We start from the raw sequence: 15,519 nt of genomic DNA on the forward strand, positions 1-15,519 counted from the left end.
TGATATAATATTAATTTATATATATATAAAGTACACACCACCAAATTAGAAGTGAGAACAAAAAAGTGAAATTCAGAGGACTCTAATTTTTCCATGATGTTCCTTTTTAAATTTTACAGTTAGTGGAAGCTAAAATAATTAAATACGTCAGTTAATTTAGATTCATTGGTTCTACATTTTCTTTTGTTTTCTCTTCTATATTGTATCAAGCTTTTCATAATTAAAAGAAGGTAGAAAATGATTAGAGTTCAAGAGGAAATCCAATTTTTTTTTAAATCTAAAATTTTGTGACATGTATTAAGAGAGATGGAGAGAGACATATATATTATATATGGTTTATTGTAGGTTCTTTTGGTGAGGAAGATTGGCCCTAAGCTACCGTCTCTTGCCAATCTTCCTCTTTTTGCTGGAGAAAGATTTTTCTGAGCTAACATCTGTGCCACTCTTTCTCTATTTTATACGTGGGATGCCACCACGTCATGGCTTAAACAGCAGTGTGTATGTCCAGGCCTGGGATCTGAACCTGTGAACCCCAGGCTGCTAAAGTGGAGCACATGAACTTAACCACTACAGCATTAGGCCAGACTCAGAGAGAGAATATATTTTGATTTTTTAAAACTTGCTATTTATTTCAGTTAATCATAAAAACAGGCTGTTGCCAAAATCCTTTGCTCTGCTATACTCCTTCATTCCATTTTATATCATTTATTGTTAGAGTGAATTTTAATTTTACTCTCCCCTGTACTAATAATATTCTCCTAACAGCAAAATGCCCATTGTGTTTCTCATTAACCTCAAAATTTTTTCCAGGATTCAAACTTCCAGCCTTGAAATGCCTCCTATCATTTCAGCAAACACAGAGACTGCTCCTTGAATGTTAATAGCTGATAGAAGTGAACTATCCAAATCAGTATTCCCATGAAAAGATCATTCTGGTAGTAAAGATAGGTTTCAGAAATCCTATTCATATGATGAAGAAAAAGTCATTAAAAACTTTTGCGTGACAGCCTTGTTTCTTTTGGTTTTGCAAAAAGAGTAACAGAAAAATTTGTAAAATATTGCTAGATTGTGAAGTTAAAATTTTATAATAGAAAAATTAATGGCAAGAAAAATAATGTCATAAGAAACATTGCTTGCTGAGAATTGATACTACCATGTGGGAATGAGTATTGTCTTACACAGTGGAATTCACTATATCCCTTGTCTCAGAGAGAATTTAGCTTGGCATGCAAATTAAAATATTGTTTAGAAAAATCTGTTACATCCAATGGTGCAATTTTTTTCTAGTTTAGTCCTTTAGTCTACTCTTGGCAAAGCAGTTGACAGTAGGCTCATCTAAGCAGTTTGGGCTACAGTCTTGTGTTTTATCATAAAGCTCAATCAAGGAGAACTGTTCTTTGCCAGAGGGAAGAGAGTCCTAAATTCTCTGACTTTTTGTTAAATAATTTATCACCCTTAAAAGAAGCAAAGGATAATTCATGCAAAATACTTGCAAGCTCTTAAAAGCATTTAGTATTTCAGCCTTTGGTATTTTGTTCTCCCTTTGTTGAGAAGTTGGCAGGTGGCATATTGGGTAGCGACCTGTTTTGGTAAGTCACTTTTCTTTTCTCCTTTCCAGTTTACTCTGAAAGGATTGCCCTCAAACAAAGTCTTCCAGTCTGAAGATCAACAGCCTGTAAATAATCTGAAATTATGCAGAAATGCTATAAATTTCATAATTACTCTGCTCTACAATGTCATTGGCTACAGGATGGACCAACAGTTCACAGGTGGAAATTCAGTGAGAAACTGATCACTCACAGAATAACAAGCGGAGATTCACTGAGAAACTTTGGCTCACAGAATCATCCCAGAGAGTACTTCTCAAAGAGTGGTCCCAAACAGCAGTGACATCATCTGGGATCTTGTTAGAAATTCAAATTATCAGATTCCCTTTCCGTTCTACTGGACCAGGAATTGGTGATTTTAAAAAGCCATGCATGGAATTTGGATGCATGCCGGTTTTTGAGCACCACTGCTCCAGGGTAATTTGTCTACTTGGATGTAGAGAAGCCCAACTCTGAGCTCCTTCACTCTTATCCTGTTGCAGCTACAACAAAATGTCTAATTTATCTTCAACAGTTTGTGGTGGAATAATTTTAAATATTTGATACAAAATTATTTTAAATTTGATTGCTATTATATGCAAAGGAATTTTGGTTTTATCATTTTGGAACTCTCAGGGAAATATTTTTCTATAAAAAAATAAATGTAAACTTCCTTAGTTGTGAAGAAAGGAATGAGGTTTTGAGAAACAGTGCCACAAAACCAGTGCGTGCTAAGAGTAGAGGAAATCAAATGGTTGTCTCACGAAGAAACGGTCAAAAACTTTCTAGGTTTTAGATGTAAGATTTATGCTTTCATATAAAACTAAACTATTTGTGGACATTTAAAAAAGGTATTTACCCTTAATATTTTCTAATAAAGGTATTTGCACAAAATATATTTATGTGTAATATATTCAATGTCATATTTGCTAGGGTAAGCATTTGGAATACATGGAGAGTATAGCTGTTTTTTAACGAGCTCAAGCTATAAGCTTGGATCTCGTTCTGCTCTCTGATACTTGTTAACATGAATTTTTGACAAAAAATATAAACTTTAGGTTCCTTCATCTATAAACATAAAATAAAAGTAAACATAAAATAATAGTACTAGTTGTACAAGATTATTATGATTCTGGCATGAATTATCAATAAAATACCTTAAACAGCAAAAGAGGATAACACATTTATAATAGTAATTGATCCTCAATCCTTGCTCTAGTTTTAACCTTCTTCTTTGCTTCAGTTGTATGAAACATCCTATATTAAATACTGTTACAATGCTAATATAATCCACTATACACCTCAGAATATTTCTAAGTGTCTCACATCTTAATATCGAATTAGGTTACACATTAGGTAAGTGAAAATTTCCATAATTATATACTGATTCAAGATTATTTTTGAAACTGTATTTCTTCTTATTTCCAACATTTCTACCTCTTCAAATTGAGAAGAGTTTGACTTTTGTGAATGACCACCTCTTAGTTTCCCCCGTTAGAGAGTAAGATTGAAGGCAAATATTTTATAAGTGAATTTGAACTTAGCATATACACTAGCTAAAAAGAGTCTGAGAGTCTCACCTGCTTTGAGTCTGACTGCAGAAAGCCTCTTTGATCCAACCAATGGTCTGCTGATAAATATTAAATAAATGGCTCTCTGAAAAGAAAAAAAAATGATTTATTTGTAGTATCTGCCAATTTCCATAGTGTTAATATGCCCTCATAGTAAAGGTTAAGTTACCAGTGTGATCTCAGTGAATGCAGAATTGGAAAGAGATGAGTAAAATGGCTCTCACAAAACACAGGAGCCAGCTGCAGCATGCTGGGCTATCCGCTCCTGGCTGTTGATGAGGCCAGTATTTTTTCGGGAAAATACGTTATTTTTCTAGGTACAGGGCCTTTTCTATGTTAGAGGGAGTGGTGTGTGTGTGTGTGTGTGTCTGTGTGTGTATTATGTATTTGTGTTCCTGAAGGCTCTTGTTGGCCATCCATTAAATCCTACAGTTGTGAATGTAAAGGTTTAAACACGTGAGAGTAGACATCTCATCTAGTAAGCACCCATTTGGATAACTTTTTTCCAGAAAACAAAATTAAAACTATTTTTTGATGAGGCTGACCCAGTGGCATAGTGGTGAAGTGCACATGCTTTGCTTTGGCACCCCACGTTCATGGGTTCAGATCCTGAGTTTGGACCTACACCACTCATCAAGCCATGCTGTGGTGGCATCTCACGTATGAAATAGAAAGATATTGGCACAGATGTTAGCTCAGGGCAAATCTTCTTCAAGCATAAAAAAGAGGAAGATTGGAAACAGATGTTAGCTCAGTATCAATTGTTCTCACCAAAAAAATAAGAAAAATATTAAAAACATGTTTACATGAGACTGTATCACCTCTAGTGACTCTATCACTTAGTTGTGTTTACCAAGTAACCTTGAATTTTGCAGGACTCTTCAGAGGCATCTTTTGTTGATCAGACAATGACACTTCTAGTTGCAGAATATACATATATTATGCATATAGGGATATGTAAAGTCAATGAATGTAACACCACATCTAGACAATGCTTCCAGTTTTCTTACGTGAAAAAAACTCTTTATTGGGTTTTGGTTTAAGATGGCAACATAGGAAGATCTGGAACTCACCTCCTTCCGTACACTTACCTAATCTACACTTATAAATAGAAAAATTTCTTCTAAATAAAACTTAAAAACTGATAGAGTGACTTCTTCATATTGGACAAATGAGATGGAAACTACATCAAACAGGGTACGAGGAGCTGAGACACAGTCTCACAATAACCAACGCCCTCCAGCATGAGGACTCACACTTGGGAGGTTACTCAACTCCAGAGCTTCTCCCTGAAGAGTGAAGGATTTTTACCCGGAATATGGCACCCCAACTGAACTGTTAACACCAGCACTTGAGAGACAAGCCTCCAAACACCTGCCTCTGAAGACCAACAGGGTCATGCACATGAGACCCTCAGGGCTGTGAAAAATTGAGGAAGGACCTAAAAAAGTTATCACAGACTCACCCACCTCAGGGCCCAGTACAAAAGCAGACCTTTGAAAAGCACCCAGACTTTATGTAAAAATGACTCATTTGCTGATTTTTTAATTTGATGAGGAAGATTGGCCCAGAGCTAAAATCTCTTGCCAATCTTCCCCTTTTATTGCTAAGGAAGATTAGCTCTGAGCTCTCAACTGTGCCAGTCTTCCTCTCTTTTTCATGTGGGATGACTCCAAACATGGTTGATAAGTGGAGTAGCAGGTCCATGTCTGGAGTCCAAAGCTGAGAAGCCGGGCTGCCAAAGTAGACCATGTGGAACTTTAACAACTTGGCCACAGGGCCAGCCCCACATTTGTTCATTTTTAAAGTGTTGGACTCAGGAGGGCAGAGGCCTACTAGGACACTCTCTTGGGATGGAGGCTGATGGGTACCATGTCTCTTTCTGTCTTGCTAAAACCAGTAGTTGCCATCATTTTTTAAAAATTTTCTGGCAGGTGACATTTCTATTCTGTAGCCACAGTGTGCCATCTTCCACACTCTCCTTCTGCCTTGATAAAACTAATGGGCACTATCTTTCTTTCCTGTTTTTTTCTTTTTCTCTTTTTAAGAGACTGTCATTTTTCCATCCTCGTGTGCCTTGCTCAAGCCAAAGGGTACCATCACACGCTCCCTCTGCTGTGCTCCAGAGCACCTAAATATCTGGTATCTCACTGAAATAAGCTTGTACATACATCTGTTGCCCTGGTCTTTATATCTGGTAACCCAGTTTTTGTAGTTGCCACCCTTGATCACCTTGCTCTGTAAGTCAGGGGGGCTTGCCTTTCTGGGCCCCATGGTATAGTAAAAATTGGAGACAGTTCTTGGCATACTACCAAATTCAGGGTACAGAACAGAGAGAAGATTAAAACATACCTCCAGTTTTTCTGTCAAAGAGGCCTACTTACCAGTCCTGGTGCTTCGACCTGAGAGAGAGTCTTCTGATGTAACTCACAACTAAGGACCATGGAGGTGCTCTCAGGGAATGTTTGGAAAGGATGCCATCATTGTGCTTTCTCAGTGCCTTGCTAGAGCTCACTGTTATCTCCAAGAAAAGAGTGTATATACTTGCCAGGAGCCCCATTTTGGGGGATTATTATTATTATTATTATTTTGGTTTTTTTGCCCAAGGGATACATCCAAGTATCCTGGCTCTGGTGGATAGCTGTGTTTACACATGCAGTCCCACAGCAAGTGTTCTTTAAAATCTGCTTCTTGAGAGTCTGGCTTCCAATCACTCTGAATCTAGAAGCTGATAGAAATTCTCCTCTTTGGGACACTGACTTGCCTTGGTATACCCTTAACTACTGGTAGCTATTAAAACTAAAGGATTGCTTGGACAATCATAAACGTTTGAAGGACAGTCAAGAGCTAGATCAAGATTGCATAAGAAAGTTCATCTCCTACCTGAGTCCACTCCTTCAAGACTGGAAGAGGTGGCTCTTTCATCTAATGCATTAAAACCAACACAAAGACTCAAGCGAAATAAAGAAATAGAGAGATATGTCTCAAATGAAAGGAAAAGAGAAAACATCTGAAAATAATCTTAATAAAACAAAGATAAGTAATTTGCCTGATAAAGAGTTCAAAGTAATTGTCATAAAGATGCTTGCCTAACTCAGGGGAAGACTAAGCACAGTGAGAATTTCAAAAAACATAAAATACAAGAAAGTGGAAAATAAAAGTCACATGCTTAAAGAACACAATAACTGAACTGAAAAATACATCAGATAGGTTAACAGTAGATTAGACAAAGAAGAATAATGGATCTGTTAACTTGAAGATAAGGAAGAGAAACTTACTTAATCAGAGCAGGAAAAAAAAAAAGAAAAAGATTGAAAAAGAGTAAAGATAGCTTCAGGGACTTAAGGAACAACATCAGGAACACCAGCATTCATATTACAGAAATCTCAGAAGAAGATGCGAGAAAGAAAGAAGAACATAATTTACTTGAAGATATAATGAAAATTTCCCTAACCTGAGGAAGGAAGCAGATATCCAGGATGCCCAGAGAGTTTCAAATATGAGATATCCCAAGAGACCTACACAAAGAAACATTATAATTAAAGTGTCAAAAGTTAAGGACAGAGAGAATCTGAAAAGTGGCAATGGAAAAACAACTTTTTACACAACAGGGAATACCCATTTAGACTATCAGTATATTTTTAGCAAAAACTTTGCAGGCCAGAAAAGAGTGACACAATATATTCAAAATGTTGAAAGAAAAGAATTCCAATCAAGAATATTCTACACAGAAAAATTATCACTAAGATTTGAAGGAGAGTAAAAATGTTTCCATACAGAAAACAATAAACTTATCACTAAAGGGAGCTTATAAGAAAAGTTAAAGGAAATCCCTCAAGTTTAAAAGAACAGGCAGTAATTAGTAACAAGGAAATATGTGAAACTATAATATAATTGGTAAAATAAATATATAGTAAAAGTAGTGAATTAATCACTTTATGCACTAATAAAACTGGCATAAAAGTTGAAGACAAAGATAGTGAAAATAACTAAAATAATTAGTTATGGAATACACAAGACAAAAATATAAAATTGACATAAAAATATAAAACATTGGAGGAGAATAAACATGTGGCACTTTAGAATGTGTTCAAACTTAAATTTTATCAGTCTAAAATAAACTGTTATAAATGTAAGTTGTTTCCTGTAAGCCTCGTGGTAATCACAAAACTAAAACCTATAGTGGATACACAAAAGATATTGCAAAAGGAATCTAAACATATCGTTAAAGAAGATTATCAAACAAGAAAGTAAGAAAGCAAGAGAAGAAGAAAGGAACAAAGGAACTAGAAAACAATCAGAAAAGAACTCATAAAATGGCAATACAAGTATACCAATCAATAATCACTTTAAGCGTAAATGAACAAAGTTCTCCAATAAAAAGATATAGAGTGGCTGAATTGATTTAGAGAAAATCTATGCTGCCTGCAAGAGATTCACATCAGACATAAGGCCAATCAAAGACTGAAAGTATAAGAGAGAGAAAAAGATATTCCATGAAAATGGAATCAAAATAAAGCTGTGAAAGCTATATTTATATCACAGAAAATGGATTCTAAAACATAGACTGTAATAAGAAACAAAGAAGGGCATTACATAGTGATGAAAAGGTCAACCTCAACAGGAAGATATAACATTTGTAAATATTTATGCACCCAACATAGGAGCACCTAATATATAAGGCAAATACTAACAGACCTTAAGGGAGAAATAGAGAATTACACAATAATATTATGAGACTTTATTGCCCATTTACATCAATGGACAGTTTTCCAGACAGATAATCAATATGAAAAGATAGGCCTTAAATGTTATGTTAGACCTGATGAACTCAGATGTATGCAGAACATTCTATTCAAAGCAATAGAATGCACCTTCTTCTAAAGTGGACAAGAAGCATTCTCCAGGGTAGATTACAGGCTAGTCCATAAAACAAGTCAACAAATTTAAAAAGATTAAGATAATCATATCTTCTTACCACAATGGTATAACCTGGAAATCAATTACAAGAACCAGAGATAGAAATTCACTGATATGTCAAGATTAAACCATATGCTACTGAACAACCAATGATTCAGTGAAGATATTAGAAGGGAAATACAAAAATACCTTGAGGCAAATAAAAGTAAATATACAACATATCAAAATTTGTGGGATTCAGTAAAAGCAGTTTTAAGAGGGAAATTCATAAATTCCTACATCAAGGAACAAAAAAATATCAAATGAACAACCAAAATATATTCCTCAAGAAATTAGAATAAAAAGACACATGAAGCCCAAATTATTAGTAGTGAGGATATAACAAAGATCAGATTAGACATAAATAAAATAGAGACTAAAAATATGGTAGAAAAGCTAACAAAACCAAGAGGTAGTTCTTTAAAAATATTAACAAAATTACAAACCTTTAGCTAGACCTATCAAGGAAAAAGAGGACTTACATAAACAAAATCAGAAATTAAAGAAGAGCTGTTACAACTGGTATTACAGAAATGCAAAGGACCGTAACAATACTACAAACCGTTACATGCCAACAAATTGGATAATCTAGAAGTAATGGATAAATTCCTACAAAGATGTAATTGTCCAAAACTGAAGCATGAAGAAATACAAAATCCCAGCAGACCAATTACTAGGAAGTAGATTGAATCAGTAATAAAAAAAAACCTCCCAGTAAACAAAGTCCAGGATCAGATTTCTTACTCATGAATTCTACCGAACATTCAGAGAAGAATTACTACCACTTTTTATCAAACTCTTCCAAAATATAGAAGAGGGGGAAAGACTTCCAAATTCATTTCACGAGGCCAACATTACCCTCCTACCAAAATTAGACTAGGATGCCACAAGAAAAGAAAATTATATGCCAATATTATTGATAAACAAAGATGCAAACACCACACTAATAAAATGAAGAATTGAAATGATATGATCATCTCAAATGTAGAAAAAAACATTTAACAAGATTTAACATCCATTTTTGATAAACACTCCCAACAACATACTTCATTGTTCAAGAGGGAACATACTTCAACATCATAAAGAATATTTATGAAAAGCCCACAGCTAACATCATGCTCAATGGTGAAAAGCTTAAATATTTTTCTCTAAGATCAGGAACAATGAAAGATATTCACTCTCACCACTTTTATTCAACATAGAATTGGAAGCCATCCAAGTAGTAAAGAAGAAGTAGAACTGTATCTATTTGTAGATTATGTATTATAATATATTAAAAAACCTAAAATAAGTTAGAACTAATAAATAATTCAGTAAAGTTGCAGGATACAAAATCAACAAACAGAAATCTCTTGCATTTTTGCATGTTAATAATGAACTATCAGAAAGAGACATTAAGAAAATAATCCCAATCACACTTGTATCCAAAAGAATAAAAAACTGAGAAATAAATTTGATGCAGGTAGAAGATCTGTACACTGACAGCTATAAGACATTGAAGAAAGATACTGAAGAAGACACAAATAAGTAGAAACATATTCTCTGCTCACGAGTTAGGAGAATTCATATTGTTAAAAATTCCATACTACCCAAAGCAATCTACAGATTTAATGCAATTACTATCAAAATTCTAACAGCATTTTTCACAAAAATAGAATACACAATCCTGAAATTTGTAAGGAAACAAAAAGGATCTTGAATAGCCAAAGCAATCTTGAGAAAGAAGAACAAAACTAGAAGCATCACACTCCTTAATTCCAAACTTTAAAAAAGCTACAGGAACAAAAACAGTAGTGGCTTAAAAAATATGATATACATATAACATATATATATATGTATGTATAATATTGACTGTTTAGATATACGATTTGAAAATATGCTCTCCCCTTGAGAATATTGCCTTTCATTTTGTTGATTTCCTTTACTGTAAATAAATATAATAAATATATAACATACATACAGAGCTCATACACTAATAGCAAAAGTACAAATACCCTGATTAAAAAATGGGCAATTTACCTGAATAGATATTTTTTAATGAAGAAATTAAAGTGGCCAACAAGTAAATAAAAAGGCAATGGCACTAATCACTAGGGAAATACAATCAAATCCATAATAGATTCACTTCACATTTGTTAGGATAACTATTATCAAAAGTAAAATAAGTGTTGGCAAGTATACAGAGAAAGGGACGCCTTGTGCCCTGTTGGGGGGAATGTAAATTGGTACATCCACTATGGAAAACTGTATGATGATTCCTTAAAAAATTAAAAACAGGAATCCACAACCCCGCTTCTGAGTATATATCAAAGGAAAATGAAATCAATATCTCAAATAGATATTGCACTCCTGAGTTTATTACAGAATTATACTGAGTAGTATGATAAGAAAACAACATGCGTTTGTCAGCAAATGAATGATAAAAGTATCTATATGCATATATTTTTCACATTTTACTAGTTTGTTATGTATAGTGGACATTAACCCCTTATTAGATATACTCTTGAGTGTGTTATGCTAGGTGAAATAAGCCATGTATATAAAGATAAATATCACTTGATCTCACTCTCCTATTTAGTATAAAAACAAAACTAACTCATAGTATCAGAGAGTAGAATGAGGTTTACCAGAAGTAGGGTGAGGGAAAGGAAAAATAGTGATCAAAGGGTTCAAACTTTCAATTATAAAAATAAGTAAGTTCTGAGAAATGATGAAATCCTGCCACTCATGACAACATGGATGGACCTGAGGGTATTATGCTGAGTGAAATAGGTCAGAGGGAGAAAGCCTAATACCATATGATCTCATTCATAAGTAGAAGATAAAAACAATGACAAACAAACACATAGCATTGGGGATTGGTTTCATGGTTATCAGAGGGGAAGGGGGGAGGAGAGAGGGCAAAAGGAGTGATTAAGCTCACATGTGAGGGGATGGACTATAATTAGTTTTTGGGTGGTGAACATGATGTAATCTACATAGAATTCAAAATATATTATGATGTACCTCTGAAAATAAACAATAAACAAAAAAATTAAAAAATGAAATAAAATTTATGTCTCTAAGGAGAAAAAAGTTATGGACATCAATTTATTCCATGTTGACTACAGTTAAAAATAATGTATCAAATACTTGAAATTTTGTATCAGAATAGATGTCAAGTTTTTTCAATCCAAAAAAAAATGGTAACTATGTTAGTGTTAGATTTTTTAATTTTACTGTGGTAATCATTTCATAATGTATACAAATATTAGACATTGTGTTGTAAATCTTAAGCATATACAATTTTTTACTTTTCAAAAATAATAAAGAGGGAAGCCTGCAGTGTAGAGGTTAAGTTCATATGCTACACTTCAGTGGCCCAGGGTTCTCAGGTTTGGATCTCAGGCATGGACCTAACATCACTCATCAAGCCATGTTGTGATAACATCCCACATAAAATAGAGGAGGATTGGCATAGATGTTAGGCCAGTAACAATCTTCCTCAAGCACAAGGAGGAAGTTTGTCAACAGATGTTAGCTCACAGCTAATCCTCCTCACAAGAATAACTAAACAACTATATAAATAAAAAATTTAAAAGGAAAAGAAGAAATAAATAAAAGTAACCTTGAGATTCTACCTTAGAAAACCAGAAAAATAAAACAAATGACATTTTAGAAAGCAGAAGGAAAGAATAACAATAGAAGAGGATCAAATTGAAAATGGAAAGTCAATAGAGAAAATAAATAAAGCCAAAAGCTAAAAATATCTTTTAAAAACTAAATAAAATTGCTAAGCCTCTAGGGCAGGCTAACTAGGAAGAAAAGTGACAGGAAACAAACTACTAGAATGAGTGTTGAAATAGAGGACATCAGTACAGATCACATGGACATTAAAGGACAATAAAGGAATACTATGAAATCCAGTGTTCACAGATTTGATAACCTAGATGAAATGAACCAATTTCTTGAAATACACAGTCTGGCAAAAATTGCACAAGAAGAAATGGACAGTTTGAACATGCCTATATTTATTAATGGAAGGAATCAATAATCAACCTTCCAAAACTGAAAGCACTGCTCCCAAATGGGTTCACTTGTGAATTCTACAAAACATAAGGATGAAATTATACCAGTTCTGTACAATCTTTTTCAGAAAATATAAGCTGAATAACTCATTCTCATCTTAATGCATTCTCTGAAGCCAGCATCACCTTAATATCAAACCTAGATAAAGACATTACAAGCAAAACACAAAATAAAAAACAAAACCTCTGTAAGTCTCACGCACACAGATGCAAAAATCCTCAACAAAATATTAGCAACTAATATCTAACAGTGTTTAAAGTGGATTATACGTCACAACCAAGTGAAATTTATTTCAGGTATAAAATGATGTTGCTTCTACCATATTTTACTGGCTAAAGAAGAAGGATTATATGATCATATCAATAGGTGCAGAAAAAACATTTGACAAAGTCCAAGAGCTACACAAGATTAAAACCATGGGCAAATAAGTAATAAATGAGAACATCAGTTTGATAAACAACACCTATAAAATATCTATTACTAATATATAATTGTTGGGAAACTTGACATTTTCCCGCTAACATTAGGAACAAGGCAAGGATGAACTCCTTTTCAAAACCATACTGAAAGTTCTAACCAGGGAAATAAGATAAAGAACAGAATGATATAGATTGGGAAAGAAAAAATAAAACATTCCTTGATTGTAGATAACACCAATATTTAAAGTATTTCCCCTTGAGACACACATTACTGCCTTACCCTCACTTCAAGTCCTGTTCACTCTATTTCACTATTTTACATGTGCTTAAAAAACTTATGTTTGGGAATTTCATATTTTATGGGTTGAACTGACTTCTAATTTGCTTCTAAATTCTGGAAACCTGCTTGGCATACACATTCAAATTATAATTCCAAGTTTATGTGTTTAGGTGATACTTCACTTAAATACTTTACCATACTTCAAAGTTCAAGGAACATAAAACCACCATAAATGAAATATAACATAAATTACATAGTGCCATCCTTGGTACAAAGTAGATTTTCAAAAAACATTTACTGAATAAATTGATGGGTATAAACTTTAATTCATAGTTTTAATCCCTCAGTCTAATTCAATTGTGAATTGGCAGCTAATGCTTTACTGTTGGTATACATAATTGTTTATCCAAAGAAATGGCATGTAGAGACTTCTTCGAAGTAAACTGAAGATTGTTTTTCACATTTTACCTTCTATTTTTCCCTTTCATTGTACGTTTTTTTAACATTTATTCCTCTTCCTTCCTTTCTATTTGTCTTTCTTTCTACCTAGCTTACTTTTCTTTTTGAGAAACGCTTTTATAGTAAGATCAAAGTACAAGACAACATGCCAACAATTTGATCCCTGCCAAAATATTTGATATGCACTGTATTTCCCAGTCTGACTCACATCCTGGATCACTGGCTGTGAGTGTCTTCAGCTTTTCCTCATGGTGCCAAACTACTCCCTTAAAAGTTTCCAGCAATTTACCTTGCCAAAAGCACTGTATGAGAGTTCCCAAGACTTCATATGCATGGTAACACTAGTTGTGAAAATTTTTAAAAGATTCTTTCAAAAAAATTTTCCTAATCTGATGTGAAATTTTTCAAAAATAAAAAATAAAAATCATTTTCATAATTATTAATGAAAGTAAACATTTATCTGATTTATAGTTGTCAATCAGACTTCCTTTCTTGTGAAATAACTTGTCATGTTTTTGGTATTTTTCTATTATGTTGTATTTTATTATGAATTTGAAGCAATTTCTTTTTGTATATTCTGTGTACCAAGCAGCTGTATACTAAACATATGTTAGTTATATGAATAGGAAATATTTCCCCCGGATGTGGAGAGAGAGAAATTGCAATTAGTTTTTCTCCAATTGTCTGCCAAACCATGTATTAAATTGTCCCTCTTTCCCCCTCTGATTTGCTACAACAGTGCTTTCATTTTTCAGCGTTTTTATCTTGACGTAGGTCTTTTTCTCAGATCTATCTTTTGTATTGTCCTTTTTGCTTATCTTTCAACAAAATCAAAATTCTATTTATTTAACTTAAAAAAAAAAAGAAGAGCAACTTGAGGCCAACCTGGTGGTACAGTGGTTAAGTTCACACATTCCACTTCTATGGCCCAGGGTTTACCAGTTGAGATACTGCGTATGGACCAATGCACCACTTGGAAAGCCATGCTGTGGTAGGCATTATATGTGTAGGGGAAGATGGGCATGGATGTTAGCTCAGGGCAAATCTTCCTCAGCAAAAAGAGAAAGATTGGCAGGAGATGTTAGCTTAGGCCAATCTTCCTAAAGAAAATAAAAATAAAAAAATAAAACAAGAGCAACTCATCCATTTCTCTTACCCCATACCTCTGACAACCATCACTTTGTTCTTCTCATTTATGACCTTGGTTTTTTAAGTGTATATACAAGTATTTAGATTCCACATATAAGAGAGATTATACTTTATTTGTCTTTCTCTGTCTGTCATAATACCCTAAAAGGTCATTAATGTTGTCAGGAATGGCAAGATTTCATTCTTTTTTATGGCTAAATCATTATCCACCATATATCCCTTATGCATTTACCCACTGATGGACACAGGTTGTTTCTGTATCTTGGCTACTGCAAATAATGTTGCAATGATCATGTGGGTGCATATATTTTTTTACATTAATGTTTTTGTTTTCTTTGGAGAAATATCCTTAATTGGAATGGCTGCATCATATGGTATTTCTATTTTTATTTTCATGAAAAATATCCTTACCTGTTTTCCATATGAGATTACATTCCCACCACAAGAGTTCCCTTTTCTCCATACATCCTCACCAACAATTGTTATTTCTCATCTTTTTTTACAATAGTCATTCTAACAGATGTATTGCTGTACTTGCTTTGCCAATATTTTGTTGAGGATTTTTGCATCTAAGTTCATCAATGATATTGGCCTATAGTTTTCCTTCTTCATGTTGTCCTTATCTGGTTTTGGTATCAGGGTAATTTTAGTTCCTTACAGTGTGTTAGGAAGTGTTAAATCATCTTCAATTTTTTCAGATAGTTTAAGAAGGTTAGGTGCTAAATCTTCTTTGATTGTTTTGTAGAATTCTGTAGAGAAGCCACCTGGTCCTGGACTTTTGTTTTGGGGCAGGTTTTTAACTACTGTTTCAATCTCTGTACTTGTGATTGGTTTATTTAGGTTTTTGTAGTATTCTCTTATAATCCTTTGTATTTATGCAGTATCTGTTGTAATTTCTCCTCTATGATTTCTAATTTTATTTATTTGGGCCTTCTCTCATTTTTTGTCGGTGAGTCTGCCTAAGGGTTTGCCAATTTTGTTTATCTTTTCCAAGAACCACGTCTGAGTTTCAATCATAATTTCTACTG

General features: G+C 33.7%; 1 long non-coding RNA gene across 1 annotated transcript in view; it reads left to right on the forward strand.

Annotated features, from left to right (window-relative positions):
- LOC124232201 (uncharacterized) overlaps positions 1–2,482 on the forward strand; it is a 35,440-nt gene extending 32,958 nt beyond the window's left edge. Inside the window, exon 3 of the long non-coding RNA XR_006886797.1 lies at positions 1,619–2,482. This is a non-coding gene — a long non-coding RNA (uncharacterized LOC124232201). The remainder of the gene's footprint in view (positions 1–1,618) is intronic.
- The last annotated feature ends 13,037 nt before the right edge of the window (positions 2,483–15,519 follow it).

Source organism: Equus quagga, unplaced genomic scaffold, assembly GCF_021613505.1.
Source record: "Equus quagga isolate Etosha38 unplaced genomic scaffold, UCLA_HA_Equagga_1.0 HiC_scaffold_32_RagTag, whole genome shotgun sequence".
NCBI classification, from domain to species: domain Eukaryota; kingdom Metazoa; phylum Chordata; class Mammalia; order Perissodactyla; family Equidae; genus Equus; species Equus quagga.